The sequence below is a fragment of the Bombina bombina genome, chromosome 1 (genome assembly GCF_027579735.1).
Source record: "Bombina bombina isolate aBomBom1 chromosome 1, aBomBom1.pri, whole genome shotgun sequence".
NCBI lineage: Eukaryota > Metazoa > Chordata > Amphibia > Anura > Bombinatoridae > Bombina > Bombina bombina.
Genome location: NC_069499.1, coordinates 194,277,666 through 194,290,296, shown reverse-complemented (window position 1 = coordinate 194,290,296; position 12,631 = coordinate 194,277,666). Strand labels below are relative to the sequence as shown.

Genomic DNA, 12,631 nt, shown 5'->3' with positions numbered 1-12,631 from the left:
TGGGTCGTCACTGCACGCACTCCCGCAGTCCCATAGTGTAGTGGTTATCACGTCTGCTTCACACGCAGAAGGTCCTGGGTTCAAAACCCAGTGGGACTATTCCTTTTGCCTCTCAAGGTAACCGTTTACCTTTTTGAGGACGGTTTTTGTAATTCTTTCTTTTTTGGAAACGTGTCGGAAACAAGATGCTAGCTCTTTTCTTTGAAGATATCTTTCAGCTGTACTTTTAAGTTTTCACATCTTGATCATTGAATTGTTTTGAATTTAAATAGGTATACATCGTCGTTTGTGACAAGCATTTCATTGGTTTTGTTTCCCTTGTTTTCCAATTTATTTATTTATGTTGTATTTTTTTGTTGTTTTTTTTTAACCCTTATGCCAGCTACTCATGCAGTCTCATAGTGTAGTGGTTATCACGTCTGCTTTACACGCAGAAGGTCCTGGGTTCAAAACCCAGTGGGACTATTTCCTTTTGCCTTTTCCTACTTGGCAATCAGCATGTCATCTGCTTTCTTTTTTATTTACACTTTGATCCGCAGGCAGTCAAAAGCAAAGTCCCATAGTGTAGTGGTTATCACGTCTGCTTAACACGCAGAAGGTCCTGGGATCGAGACCCAGTGGGACTAGTGCACAGGTTCCTTTGAGCTGCAAACCAGAGGAATTCCTTTTGTTGCTAGCCATCCCTTGAGGTTTTCTATCCAAAGTCTCAACTAACTAAGCTTTCGAGCTGTGTGGGTCATCACTGCACGCACTCCCGCAGTCCCATAGTGTAGTGGTTATCACGTCTGCTTCACACGCAGAAGGTCCTGGGTTCAAAACCCAGTGGGACTATTTGCTTTTTCCTTTTCCTACTTGGCAATCAGCATGTCATCTGCTTTCTTTTTTATTTACACTTTGATCCACAGGCAGTCAAAAGCAAAGTCCCATAGTGTAGTGGTTATCACGTCTGCTTAACACGCAGAAGGTCCTGGGATCGAGACCCAGTGGGACTAGTGCAGATGTTCCTTTGTGCTGCAAACTAGAGGAATTCTTTTTGTTGCTAGTCATCCCTTGAGGTTTTCTATCCAAAGTCTTAACTAACTAAGCTTTCGAGCTGTGTGGGTCATCACTGCACGCACTCCCGCAGTCCCATAGTGTAGTGGTTATCACGTCTGCTTCACACGCAGAAGGTCCTGGGTTCAAAACCCAGTGGGACTATTCCTTTTGCCTCTCAAGGTAACCGTTTACCTTTTTGAGGACGGTTTTTGTAATTCTTTCTTTTTTGGAAACGTGTCGGAAACAAGATGCTAGCTCTTTTCTTTGAAGATATCTTTCAGCTGTACTTTTAAGTTTTCACATCTTGATCATTGAATTGTTTTGAATTTAAATAGGTATACATCGTCGTTTGTGACAAGCATTTCATTGGTTTTGTTTCCCTTGTTTTCCAATTTATTTATTTATGTTGTATTTTTTTGTTGTTTTTTTTTAACCCTTATGCCAGCTACTCACGCAGTCTCATAGTTGTTACGGTACCAACAGTGTACCAAGGGTTAATACCAGATGAACAATGTCCTGCATAGGGAATCAGCAATTCACAACCCAGCCAGTTTCCCTGCAAACATGAGACCAAGCTCCACATTTCAGGTTTAAAAAAGAATAACTACTTTATTTGAAGGCAGCACACAGATTTATACACCCTGGCTTCAGGTTACAGAGGGCATTGGTTTAACAGTAAAGCAAACATATGAACAATGCATCAAACCTCTAACAATTGTCTATTCACAGGTAAAACAGATTAACATATTAAGTTAATTAACTAGGGAAGAACGTTTACTCAGACAATCTGATGTTGGGCAGTCTAGTTAACATAATCACACAAGGACACAATCAGTTTACCCAGACAGACTCCTGAGACACAATCAGATCTGAAACATACATAGAATACATCTTATTACAGAATATAGGAACAGTTCTTATTAGCTATAAAGTCTTTTATGCCCACTTGGCTTATAGAGTCACAATTGCTCCCAAAAGGTGCACTCACACCCTGTACCCATCCTGTATTTATGGATACAGGGTGACATAGACATAAGACAGAGTTATGAAAGTACATGGGGTGTCCAGCATATAAAATTCCATATTTTCATGCAGTCTCTGGGTATCCTTAAGCCCATGTACCTCCAGCCCAAAGAATGTTCCATAACAGGCCCTCCAATGTACAGTGGCGAGATTGGTTTCGTCACATCTCTCCCCTTTTCCAAACAGACTAACAGGGTATCTGACCTCCTGCCGGTCAGTGCCCTGGTTAGTCCAGCAACCCACCCATAAAACACAATTAGTAGTACAGCCCACCCACAATAAATGGTTACTACACCTGAGTACGGGGAAAACTTGTCCATGTCCAGGTGCCTCACCACAGCTGTGTGGGGGACTGGTACGCTGAATTGGTGGGTTGCGAGGTGGGCAGAGACCAGCTGTACTCTGCCCGGGTGCCAGCACTACCATGGAAGTAGCCTGGTGGGAGCCTGGTTGCTGGAGGGGGAGACCGACTGTCTCCCCTTTGGATACATAGCTGTGCTGCTGGAGGGGGAGACCAATCGTCTCCCCTTTGGCTAAACAGCCGTGTTGCTGGGGGACAGGACCATCAAACTCCTCTCCCTCTGGTTTGTCATGCTCGGCTGTCCAGGGTATGTACTGTGCCATATACCACCAGAGCGCCTGGTAGGCATGTCAGTTTGCTGGGACAATCCATCTGTATTCCCGTTATGAGAGAGAATTCCTGTCCATTCAAACAAGGGTTCAAATTCCTCAGTGCCCAGACCAGGGCCAAACAGTCCTTCAAAATCACATCAGCTTCTTTACGAGTTTTCTGTACCTGCTCTTTATAGGTATCCACAATCCCTTCATACTGACATAGGGTGCCCTTGAGTTGCAGCACCTCACTATGAGCCAGCGTCAGCTTCTCCTCCAGTGTCACTAAGTTTTTCTTTAATGTTTCATGTTCCACTCTCAAGCTGGTGTTTTCTGCAGTCTGTCGGTGCAGCTTGTCTAGCAGAGATTCCTGTTCTAAACGTGCTTTTTCCTCTGCGCTCCTCTTCTCCTTCATCAGCGCATTGTAACGGGACCTCCACATATCAATAGCGGATAGAGATTTACTGAGCTCAGCGTCCTGGGGCTTAGCAGCAGGTGGGTCAGTCTCTGCTGCACGGATCTGGGCACGGGTAGTCACAGAGTTAACATCAGCGGGACCCATAGGAGCGTAGGCAGAAACAAGGGGGGCCAAGTCATTTCCAAGAAGAACATCAGCAGGTAAGTCCTTCTTGACCCCCACATTCACAGGTCTAGCGCCCACTCCCCAATCCAAATGTACCCTGGCAACAGGTAGGCTGAACACATCGCCCCCTGCTACCCTCACAGCCACAGTGTCTCCAGTGTACTGTTTCTCAGACACCAAGTTCTTTTGAAGCAAGGTCATGGTAGCACCAGTATCCCGTAGACCACTGACCTTCTTCCCATTCACTTTAACCAGTTGCCGGTTATTCCGGTGGGCAGCTTGCACAAGGTCTGCCTCATGTAGGATGCTCCAGCATTCTTGCGCCTCTACGTAGCGGGCCGCAGGCTGAGGATTACGTGGGATTCCGCCGGCGGGTCTTCTCCAGGACTGCGCTTGGTTCGCTGCGTTTAGGGGACACTCTGGTCTTTTGTGCCCTAGTTGCTTACATCTAAAGCACCGAATAGGTTGTGAGTAGCACCGCAGGGCTCTCTGAGGGTAGTTTGTGGCCGGAGGCCGTGTGGTATAGTGGTGCGCCAGGGTTTGGTAACTGGCAGCTGCTGGGGTGACTGGGGGTCTGTACTCCACTCTAGCAGGGGGCTTAGTGGTAGCAGTGTCCAGTTTGCGGGCATCCGTATACTCATCTGCCAAGCGAGCCGCTTCCTGCAGGGTGGAGGGTTTACGGTCCCGAACCCACTCTCGAACTCCTGCGGGTAATTTGTCGAAGCAATGTTCCAACAGGAATAGCTGCAGCACCTCTTCCCCAGATATGGCTTGGCACCCCGCTATCCAGTGAGCTGCTGTGCGGTGCACCTTACATGCCCACTCAAGGTAGGAATCTCCAGCTAATTTAACAGTGTCTCTGAACCGCCTCCTGTATGCCTCTGGTGTAACCGCATACCTGGAGAGCAGAGCCTCTTTTACAGTATTATAATCCCTGACTTCCTCATCTGGAATGGCCCGAAAAGCCTCTCTGGCCCGGCCGGATAATTTTCCAGATAATATTGTGACCCAGTCCTCTGCGGGTACCTTGTGTAGTGCACATTGCCTCTCAAAATCCGCAAGGTACCCATCAATCTCTCCTTCTGTTTCCAGGAAGTTTTTAAAAGCTGCAAAATGTACTTTTCTCTTTTCCATCTTAGTCAGTATTGTAATAATCCCCCTCTTCCTGAGGTTACTGGCTTGTGTAGTTGCTCTTCTGGGCGATAAGGTTCATTCCGTCGCTGCCACCAATGTTACGGTACCAACAGTGTACCAAGGGTTAATACCAGATGAACAATGTCCTGCATAGGGAATCAGCAATTCACAACCCAGCCAGTTTCCCTGCAAACATGAGACCAAGCTCCACATTTCAGGTTTAAAAAAGAATAACTACTTTATTTGAAGGCAGCACACAGATTTATACACCCTGGCTTCAGGTTACAGAGGGCATTGGTTTAACAGTAAAGCAAACATATGAACAATGCATCAAACCTCTAACAATTGTCTATTCACAGGTAAAACAGATTAACATATTAAGTTAATTAACTAGGGAAGAACGTTTACTCAGACAATCTGATGTTGGGCAGTCTAGTTAACATAATCACACAAGGACACAATCAGTTTACCCAGACAGACTCCTGAGACACAATCAGATCTGAAACATACATAGAATACATCTTATTACAGAATATAGGAACAGTTCTTATTAGCTATAAAGTCTTTTATGCCCACTTGGCTTATAGAGTCACAATTGCTCCCAAAAGGTGCACTCACACCCTGTACCCATCCTGTATTTATGGATACAGGGTGACATAGACATAAGACAGAGTTATGAAAGTACATGGGGTGTCCAGCATATAAAATTCCATATTTTCATGCAGTCTCTGGGTATCCTTAAGCCCATGTACCTCCAGCCCAAAGAATGTTCCATAACAGGCCCTCCAATGTACAGTGGCGAGATTGGTTTCGTCACAATAGTGTAGTGGTTATCACGTCTGCTTTACACGCAGAAGGTCCTGGGTTCAAAACCCAGTGGGACTATTTCCTTTTGCCTTTTCCTACTTGGCAATCAGCATGTCATCTGCTTTCTTTTTTATTTACACTTTGATCCGCAGGCAGTCAAAAGCGAAGTCCCATAGTGTAGTGGTTATCACGTCTGCTTAACACGCAGAAGGTCCTGGGATCGAGACCCAGTGGGACTAGTGCACAGGTTCCTTTGAGCTGCAAACCAGAGGAATTCCTTTTGTTGCTAGCCATCCCTTGAGGTTTTCTATCCAAAGTCTCAACTAACTAAGCTTTCGAGCTGTGTGGGTCATCACTGCACGCACTCCCGCAGTCCCATAGTGTAGTGGTTATCACGTCTGCTTCACACGCAGAAGGTCCTGGGTTCAAAACCCAGTGGGACTATTTGCTTTTTCCTTTTCCTACTTGGCAATCAGCATGTCATCTGCTTTCTTTTTTATTTACACTTTGATCCACAGGCAGTCAAAAGCAAAGTCCCATAGTGTAGTGGTTATCACGTCTGCTTAACACGCAGAAGGTCCTGGGATCGAGACCCAGTGGGACTAGTGCAGATGTTCCTTTGTGCTGCAAACTAGAGGAATTCTTTTTGTTGCTAGTCATCCCTTGAGGTTTTCTATCCAAAGTCTTAACTAACTAAGCTTTCGAGCTGTGTGGGTCGTCACTGCACGCACTCCCGCAGTCCCATAGTGTAGTGGTTATCACGTCTGCTTCACACGCAGAAGGTCCTGGGTTCAAAACCCAGTGGGACTATTCCTTTTGCCTCTCAAGGTAACCGTTTACCTTTTTGAGGACGGTTTTTGTAATTCTTTCTTTTTTGGAAACGTGTCGGAAACAAGATGCTAGCTCTTTTCTTTGAAGATATCTTTCAGCTGTACTTTTAAGTTTTCACATCTTGATCATTGAATTGTTTTGAATTTAAATAGGTATACATCGTCGTTTGTGACAAGCATTTCATTGGTTTTGTTTCCCTTGTTTTCCAATTTATTTATTTATGTTGTATTTTTTTGTTGTTTTTTTTTAACCCTTATGCCAGCTACTCATGCAGTCTCATAGTGTAGTGGTTATCACGTCTGCTTTACACGCAGAAGGTCCTGGGTTCAAAACCCAGTGGGACTATTTCCTTTTGCCTTTTCCTACTTGGCAATCAGCATGTCATCTGCTTTCTTTTTTATTTACACTTTGATCCGCAGGCAGTCAAAAGCAAAGTCCCATAGTGTAGTGGTTATCACGTCTGCTTAACACGCAGAAGGTCCTGGGATCGAGACCCAGTGGGACTAGTGCACAGGTTCCTTTGAGCTGCAAACCAGAGGAATTCCTTTTGTTGCTAGCCATCCCTTGAGGTTTTCTATCCAAAGTCTCAACTAACTAAGCTTTCGAGCTGTGTGGGTCATCACTGCACGCACTCCCGCAGTCCCATAGTGTAGTGGTTATCACGTCTGCTTCACACGCAGAAGGTCCTGGGTTCAAAACCCAGTGGGACTATTTGCTTTTTCCTTTTCCTACTTGGCAATCAGCATGTCATCTGCTTTCTTTTTTATTTACACTTTGATCCACAGGCAGTCAAAAGCAAAGTCCCATAGTGTAGTGGTTATCACGTCTGCTTAACACGCAGAAGGTCCTGGGATCGAGACCCAGTGGGACTAGTGCAGATGTTCCTTTGTGCTGCAAACTAGAGGAATTCTTTTTGTTGCTAGTCATCCCTTGAGGTTTTCTATCCAAAGTCTTAACTAACTAAGCTTTCGAGCTGTGTGGGTCGTCACTGCACGCACTCCCGCAGTCCCATAGTGTAGTGGTTATCACGTCTGCTTCACACGCAGAAGGTCCTGGGTTCAAAACCCAGTGGGACTATTCCTTTTGCCTCTCAAGGTAACCGTTTACCTTTTTGAGGACGGTTTTTGTAATTCTTTCTTTTTTGGAAACGTGTCGGAAACAAGATGCTAGCTCTTTTCTTTGAAGATATCTTTCAGCTGTACTTTTAAGTTTTCACATCTTGATCATTGAATTGTTTTGAATTTAAATAGGTATACATCGTCGTTTGTGACAAGCATTTCATTGGTTTTGTTTCCCTTGTTTTCCAATTTATTTATTTATGTTGTATTTTTTTGTTGTTTTTTTTTAACCCTTATGCCAGCTACTCATGCAGTCTCATAGTGTAGTGGTTATCACGTCTGCTTTACACGCAGAAGGTCCTGGGTTCAAAACCCAGTGGGACTATTTGCTTTTTCCTTTTCCTACTTGGCAATCAGCATGTCATCTGCTTTCTTTTTTATTTACACTTTGATCCGCAGGCAGTCAAAAGCAAAGTCCCATAGTGTAGTGGTTATCACGTCTGCTTAACACGCAGAAGGTCCTGGGATCGAGACCCAGTGGGACTAGTGCACAGGTTCCTTTGAGCTGCAAACCAGAGGAATTCCTTTTGTTGCTAGCCATCCCTTGAGGTTTTCTATCCAAAGTCTCAACTAACTAAGCTTTCGAGCTGTGTGGGTCATCACTGCACGCACTCCCGCAGTCCCATAGTGTAGTGGTTATCACGTCTGCTTCACACGCAGAAGGTCCTGGGTTCAAAACCCAGTGGGACTATTTGCTTTTGCCTTTTCCTACTTGGCAATCAGCATGTCATCTGCTTTCTTTTTTATTTACACTTTGATCCACAGGCAGTCAAAAGCAAAGTCCCATAGTGTAGTGGTTATCACGTCTGCTTAACACGCAGAAGGTCCTGGGATCGAGACCCAGTGGGACTAGTGCACAGGTTCCTTTGAGCTGCAAACCAGAGGAATTCCTTTTGTTGCTAGCCATCCCTTGAGGTTTTCTATCCAAAGTCTCAACTAACTAAGCTTTCGAGCTGTGTGGGTCATCACTGCACGCACTCCCGCAGTCCCATAGTGTAGTGGTTATCACGTCTGCTTCACACGCAGAAGGTCCTGGGTTCAAAACCCAGTGGGACTATTTGCTTTTTCCTTTTCCTACTTGGCAATCAGCATGTCATCTGCTTTCTTTTTTATTTACACTTTGATCCACAAGGCAGTCAAAAGCAAAGTCCCATAGTGTAGTGGTTATCACGTCTGCTTAACACGCAGAAGGTCCTGGGATCGAGACCCAGTGGGACTAGTGCAGATGTTCCTTTGTGCTGCAAACTAGAGGAATTCTTTTTGTTGCTAGTCATCCCTTGAGGTTTTCTATCCAAAGTCTTAACTAACTAAGCTTTCGAGCTGTGTGGGTCGTCACTGCACGCACTCCCGCAGTCCCATAGTGTAGTGGTTATCACGTCTGCTTCACACGCAGAAGGTCCTGGGTTCAAAACCCAGTGGGACTATTCCTTTTGCCTCTCAAGGTAACCGTTTACCTTTTTGAGGACGGTTTTTGTAATTCTTTCTTTTTTGGAAACGTGTCGGAAACAAGATGCTAGCTCTTTTCTTTGAAGATATCTTTCAGCTGTACTTTTAAGTTTTCACATCTTGATCATTGAATTGTTTTGAATTTAAATAGGTATACATCGTCGTTTGTGACAAGCATTTCATTGGTTTTGTTTCCCTTGTTTTCCAATTTATTTATTTATGTTGTATTTTTTTGTTGTTTTTTTTTAACCCTTATGCCAGCTACTCACGCAGTCTCATAGTGTAGTGGTTATCACGTCTGTGTTACGTCTGTGGTTATGTAGTCAGTGGGACTATTTCCTTTTGCCTTTTCCTACTTGGCAATCAGCATGTCATCTGCTTTCTTTTTTATTTACACTTTGATCCGCAGGCAGTCAAAAGCGAAGTCCCATAGTGTAGTGGTTATCACGTTTGCTTAACACGCAGAAGGTCCTGGGATCAAAACCCAGTGGGACTATTTGCTTTTTCCTTTTCCTACTTGGCAATCAGCATGTCATCTGCTTTCTTTTTTATTTACACTTTGATCCACAGGCAGTCAAAAGCAAAGTCCCATAGTGTAGTGGTTATCACGTCTGCTTAACACGCAGAAGGTCCTGGGATCGAGACCCAGTGGGACTAGTGCAGATGTTCCTTTGTGCTGCAAACTAGAGGACTTCTTTTTGTTGCTAGTCATCCCTTGAGGTTTTCTATCCAAAGTCTTAACTAACTAAGCTTTCGAGCTGTGTGGGTCGTCACTGCACGCACTCCCGCAGTCCCATAGTGTAGTGGTTATCAAGTCTGCTTAACACGCAGAAGGTCCTGGGATCGAGACCCAGTGGGACTAGTGCACAGGTTCCTTTGAGCTGCAAACCAGAGGAATTCCTTTTGTTGCTAGCCATCCCTTGAGGTTTTCTATCCAAAGTCTCAACTAACTAAGCTTTCGAGCTGTGAGGGTCATCACTGCACGCACTCCCGCAGTCCCATAGTGTAGTGGTTATCACGTCTGCTTCACACGCAGAAGGTCCTGGGTTCAAAACCCAGTGGGACTATTTGCTTTTTCCTTTTCCTACTTGGCAATCAGCATGTCATCTGCTTTCTTTTTTATTTACACTTTGATCCACAGGCAATCAAAAGCAAAGTCCCATAGTGTAGTGGTTATCACGTCTGCTTAACACGCAGAAGGTCCTGGGATCGAGACCCAGTGGGACTAGTGCACAGGTTCCTTTGAGCTGCAAACCAGAGGAATTCCTTTTGTTGCTAGCCATCCCTTGAGGTTTTCTATCCAAAGTCTTAACTAACTAAGCTTTCGAGCTGTGTGGGTCGTCACTGCACGCACTCCCGCAGTCCCATAGTGTAGTGGTTATCACGTCTGCTTCACACGCAGAAGGTCCTGGGTTCAAAACCCAGTGGGACTATTCCTTTTGCCTCTCAAGGTAACCGTTTACCTTTTTGAGGACGGTTTTTGTAATTCTTTCTTTTTTGGAAACGTGTCGGAAACAAGATGCTAGCTCTTTTCTTTGAAGATATCTTTCAGCTGTACTTTTAAGTTTTCACATCTTGATCATTGAATTGTTTTGAATTTAAATAGGTATACATCGTCGTTTGTGACAAGCATTTCATTGGTTTTGTTTCCCTTGTTTTCCAATTTATTTATTTATGTTGTATTTTTTTGTTGTTTTTTTTTTAACCCTTATGCCAGCTACTCATGCAGTCTCATAGTGTAGTGGTTATCACGTCTGCTTTACACGCAGAAGGTCCTGGGTTCAAAACCCAGTGGGACTATTTCCTTTTGCCTTTTCCTACTTGGCAATCAGCATGTCATCTGCTTTCTTTTTTATTTACACTTTGATCCGCAGGCAGTCAAAAGCGAAGTCCCTATAGTGTAGTGGTTATCACGTCTGCTTAACACGCAGAATGTCCTGGGATCGAGACCCAGTGGGACTAGTGCACAGGTTCCTTTGAGCTGCAAACCAGAGGAATTCCTTTTGTTGCTAGCCATCCCTTGAGGTTTTCTATCCAAAGTCTCAACTAACTAAGCTTTCGAGCTGTGTGGGTCATCACTGCACGCACTCCTGCAGTCCCATAGTGTAGTGGTTATCACGTCTGCTTCACACGCAGAAGGTCCTGGGTTCAAAACCCAGTGGGACTATTTGCTTTTTCCTTTTCCTACTTGGCAATCAGCATGTCATCTGCTTTCTTTTTTATTTACACTTTGATCCACAGGCAGTCAAAAGCAAAGTCCCATAGTGTAGTGGTTATCACGTCTGCTTAACACGCAGAAGGTCCTGGGATCGAGACCCAGTGGGACTAGTGCACAGGTTCCTTTGAGCTGCAAACCAGAGGAATTCCTTTTGTTGCTAGCCATCCCTTGAGGTTTTCTATCCAAAGTCTCAACTAACTAAGCTTTCGAGCTGTGTGGGTCATCACTGCACGCACTCCCGCAGTCCCATAGTGTAGTGGTTATCACGTCTGCTTCACACGCAGAAGGTCCTGGGTTCAAAACCCAGTGGGACTATTTGCTTTTTCCTTTTCCTACTTGGCAATCAGCATGTCATCTGCTTTCTTTTTTATTTACACTTTGATCCACAAGCAGTCAAAAGCAAAGTCCCATAGTGTAGTGGTTATCACGTCTGCTTAACACGCAGAAGGTCCTGGGATCGAGACCCAGTGGGACTAGTGCAGATGTTCCTTTGTGCTGCAAACTAGAGGAATTCTTTTTGTTGCTAGTCATCCCTTGAGGTTTTCTATCCAAAGTCTTAACTAACTAAGCTTTCGAGCTGTGTGGGTCGTCACTGCACGCACTCCCGCAGTCCCATAGTGTAGTGGTTATCACGTCTGCTTCACACGCAGAAGGTCCTGGGTTCAAAACCCAGTGGGACTATTCCTTTTGCCTCTCAAGGTAACCGTTTACCTTTTTGAGGACGGTTTTTGTAATTCTTTCTTTTTTGGAAACGTGTCGGAAACAAGATGCTAGCTCTTTTCTTTGAAGATATCTTTCAGCTGTACTTTTAAGTTTTCACATCTTGATCATTGAATTGTTTTGAATTTAAATAGGTATACATCGTCGTTTGTGACAAGCATTTCATTGGTTTTGTTTCCCTTGTTTTCCAATTTATTTATTTATGTTGTATTTTTTTGTTGTTTTTTTTTAACCCTTATGCCAGCTACTCATGCAGTCTCATAGTGTAGTGGTTATCACGTCTGCTTTACACGCAGAAGGTCCTGGGTTCAAAACCCAGTGGGACTATTTCCTTTTGCCTTTTCCTACTTGGCAATCAGCATGTCATCTGCTTTCTTTTTTATTTACACTTTGATCCGCAGGCAGTCAAAAGCGAAGTCCCATAGTGTAGTGGTTATCACGTCTGCTTAACACGCAGAAGGTCCTGGGATCGAGACCCAGTGGGACTAGTGCACAGGTTCCTTTGAGCTGCAAACCAGAGGAATTCCTTTTGTTGCTAGCCATCCCTTGAGGTTTTCTATCCAAAGTCTCAACTAACTAAGCTTTCGAGCTGTGTGGGTCATCACTGCACGCACTCCCGCAGTCCCATAGTGTAGTGGTTATCACGTCTGCTTCACACGCAGAAGGTCCTGGGTTCAAAACCCAGTGGGACTATTTGCTTTTTCCTTTTCCTACTTGGCAATCAGCATGTCATCTGCTTTCTTTTTTATTTACACTTTGATCCACAGGCAGTCAAAAGCAAAGTCCCATAGTGTAGTGGTTATCACGTCTGCTTAACACGCAGAAGGTCCTGGGATCGAGACCCAGTGGGACTAGTGCAGATGTTCCTTTGTGCTGCAAACTAGAGGAATTCTTTTTGTTGCTAGTCATCCCTTGAGGTTTTCTATCCAAAGTCTTAACTAACTAAGCTTTCGAGCTGTGTGGGTCGTCACTGCACGCACTCCCGCAGTCCCATAGTGTAGTGGTTATCACGTCTGCTTCACACGCAGAAGGTCCTGGGTTCAAAACCCAGTGGGACTATTCCTTTTGCCTCTCAAGGTAACCGTTTACCTTTTTGAGGACGGT

General features: G+C 44.7%; 41 non-coding genes across 41 annotated transcripts; all 41 read left to right on the top strand.

Annotated features, from left to right (window-relative positions):
* The first annotated feature begins 26 nt into the window (after positions 1–26).
* On the top strand, positions 27–99 carry TRNAV-CAC (transfer RNA valine (anticodon CAC)). The gene has a single exon. It is a non-coding gene; the product is annotated as a tRNA-Val (tRNA).
* Positions 100–392: 293 nt separating this feature from the next.
* TRNAV-UAC (transfer RNA valine (anticodon UAC)) lies at positions 393–465 on the top strand. Its single transcript has one exon. It is a non-coding gene; the product is annotated as a tRNA-Val (tRNA).
* An 88-nt stretch (positions 466–553) lies between these two features.
* Positions 554–626, top strand: TRNAV-AAC (transfer RNA valine (anticodon AAC)). The gene has a single exon. It is a non-coding gene; the product is annotated as a tRNA-Val (tRNA).
* Positions 627–758: 132 nt separating this feature from the next.
* On the top strand, positions 759–831 carry TRNAV-CAC (transfer RNA valine (anticodon CAC)). The gene has a single exon. It is a non-coding gene; the product is annotated as a tRNA-Val (tRNA).
* An 88-nt stretch (positions 832–919) lies between these two features.
* Positions 920–992, top strand: TRNAV-AAC (transfer RNA valine (anticodon AAC)). The gene has a single exon. It is a non-coding gene; the product is annotated as a tRNA-Val (tRNA).
* A 132-nt stretch (positions 993–1,124) lies between these two features.
* Positions 1,125–1,197, top strand: TRNAV-CAC (transfer RNA valine (anticodon CAC)). Its single transcript has one exon. It is a non-coding gene; the product is annotated as a tRNA-Val (tRNA).
* Positions 1,198–5,193: 3,996 nt separating this feature from the next.
* On the top strand, positions 5,194–5,272 carry TRNAV-UAC (transfer RNA valine (anticodon UAC)). Its single transcript has one exon. It is a non-coding gene; the product is annotated as a tRNA-Val (tRNA).
* An 88-nt stretch (positions 5,273–5,360) lies between these two features.
* TRNAV-AAC (transfer RNA valine (anticodon AAC)) lies at positions 5,361–5,433 on the top strand. Its single transcript has one exon. It is a non-coding gene; the product is annotated as a tRNA-Val (tRNA).
* Positions 5,434–5,565: 132 nt separating this feature from the next.
* Positions 5,566–5,638, top strand: TRNAV-CAC (transfer RNA valine (anticodon CAC)). The gene has a single exon. It is a non-coding gene; the product is annotated as a tRNA-Val (tRNA).
* An 88-nt stretch (positions 5,639–5,726) lies between these two features.
* Positions 5,727–5,799, top strand: TRNAV-AAC (transfer RNA valine (anticodon AAC)). Its single transcript has one exon. It is a non-coding gene; the product is annotated as a tRNA-Val (tRNA).
* A 132-nt stretch (positions 5,800–5,931) lies between these two features.
* On the top strand, positions 5,932–6,004 carry TRNAV-CAC (transfer RNA valine (anticodon CAC)). The gene has a single exon. It is a non-coding gene; the product is annotated as a tRNA-Val (tRNA).
* Positions 6,005–6,297: 293 nt separating this feature from the next.
* Positions 6,298–6,370, top strand: TRNAV-UAC (transfer RNA valine (anticodon UAC)). Its single transcript has one exon. It is a non-coding gene; the product is annotated as a tRNA-Val (tRNA).
* Positions 6,371–6,458: 88 nt separating this feature from the next.
* Positions 6,459–6,531, top strand: TRNAV-AAC (transfer RNA valine (anticodon AAC)). The gene has a single exon. It is a non-coding gene; the product is annotated as a tRNA-Val (tRNA).
* Positions 6,532–6,663: 132 nt separating this feature from the next.
* On the top strand, positions 6,664–6,736 carry TRNAV-CAC (transfer RNA valine (anticodon CAC)). The gene has a single exon. It is a non-coding gene; the product is annotated as a tRNA-Val (tRNA).
* An 88-nt stretch (positions 6,737–6,824) lies between these two features.
* On the top strand, positions 6,825–6,897 carry TRNAV-AAC (transfer RNA valine (anticodon AAC)). The gene has a single exon. It is a non-coding gene; the product is annotated as a tRNA-Val (tRNA).
* A 132-nt stretch (positions 6,898–7,029) lies between these two features.
* On the top strand, positions 7,030–7,102 carry TRNAV-CAC (transfer RNA valine (anticodon CAC)). Its single transcript has one exon. It is a non-coding gene; the product is annotated as a tRNA-Val (tRNA).
* Positions 7,103–7,395: 293 nt separating this feature from the next.
* TRNAV-UAC (transfer RNA valine (anticodon UAC)) lies at positions 7,396–7,468 on the top strand. The gene has a single exon. It is a non-coding gene; the product is annotated as a tRNA-Val (tRNA).
* An 88-nt stretch (positions 7,469–7,556) lies between these two features.
* On the top strand, positions 7,557–7,629 carry TRNAV-AAC (transfer RNA valine (anticodon AAC)). Its single transcript has one exon. It is a non-coding gene; the product is annotated as a tRNA-Val (tRNA).
* Positions 7,630–7,761: 132 nt separating this feature from the next.
* On the top strand, positions 7,762–7,834 carry TRNAV-CAC (transfer RNA valine (anticodon CAC)). Its single transcript has one exon. It is a non-coding gene; the product is annotated as a tRNA-Val (tRNA).
* Positions 7,835–7,922: 88 nt separating this feature from the next.
* Positions 7,923–7,995, top strand: TRNAV-AAC (transfer RNA valine (anticodon AAC)). Its single transcript has one exon. It is a non-coding gene; the product is annotated as a tRNA-Val (tRNA).
* A 132-nt stretch (positions 7,996–8,127) lies between these two features.
* TRNAV-CAC (transfer RNA valine (anticodon CAC)) lies at positions 8,128–8,200 on the top strand. Its single transcript has one exon. It is a non-coding gene; the product is annotated as a tRNA-Val (tRNA).
* An 89-nt stretch (positions 8,201–8,289) lies between these two features.
* On the top strand, positions 8,290–8,362 carry TRNAV-AAC (transfer RNA valine (anticodon AAC)). Its single transcript has one exon. It is a non-coding gene; the product is annotated as a tRNA-Val (tRNA).
* Positions 8,363–8,494: 132 nt separating this feature from the next.
* Positions 8,495–8,567, top strand: TRNAV-CAC (transfer RNA valine (anticodon CAC)). Its single transcript has one exon. It is a non-coding gene; the product is annotated as a tRNA-Val (tRNA).
* Positions 8,568–9,012: 445 nt separating this feature from the next.
* TRNAV-AAC (transfer RNA valine (anticodon AAC)) lies at positions 9,013–9,085 on the top strand. Its single transcript has one exon. It is a non-coding gene; the product is annotated as a tRNA-Val (tRNA).
* Positions 9,086–9,173: 88 nt separating this feature from the next.
* Positions 9,174–9,246, top strand: TRNAV-AAC (transfer RNA valine (anticodon AAC)). The gene has a single exon. It is a non-coding gene; the product is annotated as a tRNA-Val (tRNA).
* A 132-nt stretch (positions 9,247–9,378) lies between these two features.
* On the top strand, positions 9,379–9,451 carry TRNAV-AAC (transfer RNA valine (anticodon AAC)). The gene has a single exon. It is a non-coding gene; the product is annotated as a tRNA-Val (tRNA).
* Positions 9,452–9,583: 132 nt separating this feature from the next.
* TRNAV-CAC (transfer RNA valine (anticodon CAC)) lies at positions 9,584–9,656 on the top strand. Its single transcript has one exon. It is a non-coding gene; the product is annotated as a tRNA-Val (tRNA).
* Positions 9,657–9,744: 88 nt separating this feature from the next.
* Positions 9,745–9,817, top strand: TRNAV-AAC (transfer RNA valine (anticodon AAC)). Its single transcript has one exon. It is a non-coding gene; the product is annotated as a tRNA-Val (tRNA).
* Positions 9,818–9,949: 132 nt separating this feature from the next.
* Positions 9,950–10,022, top strand: TRNAV-CAC (transfer RNA valine (anticodon CAC)). Its single transcript has one exon. It is a non-coding gene; the product is annotated as a tRNA-Val (tRNA).
* A 294-nt stretch (positions 10,023–10,316) lies between these two features.
* TRNAV-UAC (transfer RNA valine (anticodon UAC)) lies at positions 10,317–10,389 on the top strand. The gene has a single exon. It is a non-coding gene; the product is annotated as a tRNA-Val (tRNA).
* An 88-nt stretch (positions 10,390–10,477) lies between these two features.
* Positions 10,478–10,551, top strand: TRNAV-AAC (transfer RNA valine (anticodon AAC)). Its single transcript has one exon. It is a non-coding gene; the product is annotated as a tRNA-Val (tRNA).
* Positions 10,552–10,683: 132 nt separating this feature from the next.
* TRNAV-CAC (transfer RNA valine (anticodon CAC)) lies at positions 10,684–10,756 on the top strand. Its single transcript has one exon. It is a non-coding gene; the product is annotated as a tRNA-Val (tRNA).
* An 88-nt stretch (positions 10,757–10,844) lies between these two features.
* On the top strand, positions 10,845–10,917 carry TRNAV-AAC (transfer RNA valine (anticodon AAC)). The gene has a single exon. It is a non-coding gene; the product is annotated as a tRNA-Val (tRNA).
* Positions 10,918–11,049: 132 nt separating this feature from the next.
* TRNAV-CAC (transfer RNA valine (anticodon CAC)) lies at positions 11,050–11,122 on the top strand. The gene has a single exon. It is a non-coding gene; the product is annotated as a tRNA-Val (tRNA).
* Positions 11,123–11,210: 88 nt separating this feature from the next.
* Positions 11,211–11,283, top strand: TRNAV-AAC (transfer RNA valine (anticodon AAC)). The gene has a single exon. It is a non-coding gene; the product is annotated as a tRNA-Val (tRNA).
* Positions 11,284–11,415: 132 nt separating this feature from the next.
* TRNAV-CAC (transfer RNA valine (anticodon CAC)) lies at positions 11,416–11,488 on the top strand. Its single transcript has one exon. It is a non-coding gene; the product is annotated as a tRNA-Val (tRNA).
* A 293-nt stretch (positions 11,489–11,781) lies between these two features.
* TRNAV-UAC (transfer RNA valine (anticodon UAC)) lies at positions 11,782–11,854 on the top strand. Its single transcript has one exon. It is a non-coding gene; the product is annotated as a tRNA-Val (tRNA).
* Positions 11,855–11,942: 88 nt separating this feature from the next.
* Positions 11,943–12,015, top strand: TRNAV-AAC (transfer RNA valine (anticodon AAC)). Its single transcript has one exon. It is a non-coding gene; the product is annotated as a tRNA-Val (tRNA).
* A 132-nt stretch (positions 12,016–12,147) lies between these two features.
* On the top strand, positions 12,148–12,220 carry TRNAV-CAC (transfer RNA valine (anticodon CAC)). The gene has a single exon. It is a non-coding gene; the product is annotated as a tRNA-Val (tRNA).
* Positions 12,221–12,308: 88 nt separating this feature from the next.
* Positions 12,309–12,381, top strand: TRNAV-AAC (transfer RNA valine (anticodon AAC)). The gene has a single exon. It is a non-coding gene; the product is annotated as a tRNA-Val (tRNA).
* A 132-nt stretch (positions 12,382–12,513) lies between these two features.
* On the top strand, positions 12,514–12,586 carry TRNAV-CAC (transfer RNA valine (anticodon CAC)). Its single transcript has one exon. It is a non-coding gene; the product is annotated as a tRNA-Val (tRNA).
* Positions 12,587–12,631: the final 45 nt, after the last annotated feature.